This window comes from Pseudorasbora parva, chromosome 7, assembly GCF_024679245.1.
Source record: "Pseudorasbora parva isolate DD20220531a chromosome 7, ASM2467924v1, whole genome shotgun sequence".
NCBI classification, from domain to species: domain Eukaryota; kingdom Metazoa; phylum Chordata; class Actinopteri; order Cypriniformes; family Gobionidae; genus Pseudorasbora; species Pseudorasbora parva.
In genome coordinates this window covers 369,036-371,535 of record NC_090178.1, presented here as the reverse complement: position 1 = coordinate 371,535, position 2,500 = coordinate 369,036, and the positions used below count along the sequence as shown (strand labels likewise).

Below are 2,500 nucleotides of genomic sequence, written 5' to 3'. Positions count from 1 at the left end.
TACAATCGTGTGATATGAGAACATTACAGGTTCTGTGTTGAATCAGCTGAACACAGCCGCGAGCATGTGTTCATGAGGAGGTGAAGTGGAAAACGGCAACACACACAACCACACACACACACACACACACACACACACACACACACACACACACACACACACACACACACACACACACACACACACACACACACACACGCTTCACTTCAGCACAACCACAACTTACTCTGCAGCTAACAGCGGAGAAATATGGTGTTTAGAAGAAACATTTATTAATATTTTTGCTATATTACTTAAATTAATATTGCAGAATATAAATAAGTTTTATAGAGGCTGTTTTCGTATTTTCTACAGGTGATTTTTTTTAACTTACAAATATAATAGTTTATTATATATGTTTTAAATAGTTTTGGAAACCATATAGCCATATAATGAGGAGCAAGGTTTGCACAGTCTGTGTGTTTTACCCTGACTGCCATGATCTTTAAATGAACCTGGCCTAAAGGTAAACTACAGTCTATAACACAGCTGTAAAGTCTGGAGCCCATGAATTAAGGACAACGCTTTTTTTCCTCTTTAAAAGATTTATTTACTTTTTTAATAGATTTAATGAAATTGAATAGCCTCTTGAAAGCGAGATATCAGTGTCTTACGCTCTAATGATGTGTTAACTCTTGAAAAATATGATTGTTCATCCCAAAGATGTGATCATTTACTCACCCTAATGTCCTTCCAAACCTAAATGAATTTATTTCTGTGTAGCATAAAATAAAATGATTTGAGTCTGTTTTGTGTCACTCTTGTGTTTCCCAGAAGTCACATGGAAGGACACGAGCGTGAGTAAATGATCAGACCATTTAAAAGAAATACATTAACTTTACTGCATCCTAGCTCAAATCATCAGTGCTTTACTGCCGAGGGCATTTCTGTGACACAAAAAAGCAATATTAAGTTTATCTGCATTTGCAGCAAATTTAATAATATCTATCATTATTTGTCCTTGTCCTAGTTTTATGTATTGACTCCAGTTTAAGGCCCCAACCCCAGCAAAGACACTCACGGGGAACTCATGGGCCGGATGGGCTGGGTATGCCAGAGCCGAATTTGAGCCCCAGTCCAGCCCTGGGTCCTCATATTTCACCCTCTCCTGTAATACCTGTGTCATACCCATGGCATTATACACACACACGCGCGCACACACACACTGACCAGTCGTTGGCTTCAGTGATATCCGAGTGTGTGATGGGATGTCATCAGGCCGTGTCTCGATCCCTCAGAAGCAGGAGCGGTGATGAGCTGATCTCAACCTGGAATACGCTGAAGGTTTTTCCTGGAGGTTCAGCGCAGCGACGGTGAGACAGGATGTCAGTCGAACCTGCTGTGGTTAGAGCTCATCCTGCACCGCTTCAGGGGGCTGCGATCAAAACACCCCGAAACGTGACACACACACACACACACACACAGCCCCTAAACCTACCCATCTCAGGAAACATTCTGCATTTCTACTTTCTCATAAAAACTCCTCCTGTCTGATTTATAAGCCTTTTGTTAAGTGGGGCCATGGGTAATGTCCTCATATTTCACCCTCTCCTTCCACCCTCTCTCTCTCTCACACACACACACACACACACACACACACCACACTATCTGAGCACAGCAGAGTTTATAAAGACCCTCACCTTAGGGATGTTTATCCTGAGTTAGAATGTTTCGAATGCTCCGTCGTGTAGTTTTCATTAATTGAGTTATTTACTCCAAACACGTGAAGCGTTACACTCGACACACTGTTCTGAGATCAGGGGGACTCGCTTCCCGTCACGTGTCTCTGAGTCACTTCTGAAGATCCCACACAATACTTCATTAACCTGAGAGAGAGAGAGAAGGAGAGAGAAGTAGAGAGAGAGAGAGAGAGAGAGAGAGAGAGAGAGAGAGAGAGAGAGAGAGAGAGAGGGAGAGAGGATCAAGAAGATGGTCTGTCTCATCATCGGCCGATGGAGCATCACATGTTGATGATGAACACGAGCTGCCCCTGATCTGACACACACACACACACACACACACACACACACACACACACACACACACACACACACACACACACACACACACACACACACACACACACACACACACACACACACACACACACACACACACACACACACACACACACACACACACACACACACACACACACACACACACACACACACACAGTGAGGAACCTGGGTGTGCTCTTTGATACCTCTCATTTGAAAGCCACGTTTCTAGCATCTGTAAAACCGCAGGTGCTGGTCATATAATTAGAATGTCATCAAAAAGTTGATTTAATTCACTAATTCTATTCAAAAAAGCAAAATGTATATATTAATTTCATTCATTACACACAGACTGATATATATATATATATATTTAATTTTGATGATTACTACACTAACATTATGATCAGAGTTATTCAACTAAATATACAAATAACATTAATGAATGAGGTCTTATTTAA

General features: G+C 41.6%; 1 protein-coding gene across 1 annotated transcript in view; it reads right to left on the bottom strand.

Moving 5' to 3' along the window:
- osr2 (odd-skipped related transciption factor 2) overlaps nucleotides 1-1,779 on the bottom strand; it is a 10,514-nt gene extending 8,735 nt beyond the window's left edge. The window contains exons 1-2 of the mRNA XM_067449465.1: nucleotides 1,680-1,779; nucleotides 1,210-1,414 (exon numbers count right to left, since the gene is read on the bottom strand). The gene's annotated coding sequence lies outside the window, so the exon portion shown is untranslated. The remainder of the gene's footprint in view (nucleotides 1-1,209; nucleotides 1,415-1,679) is intronic.
- Nucleotides 1,780-2,500: the final 721 nt, after the last annotated feature.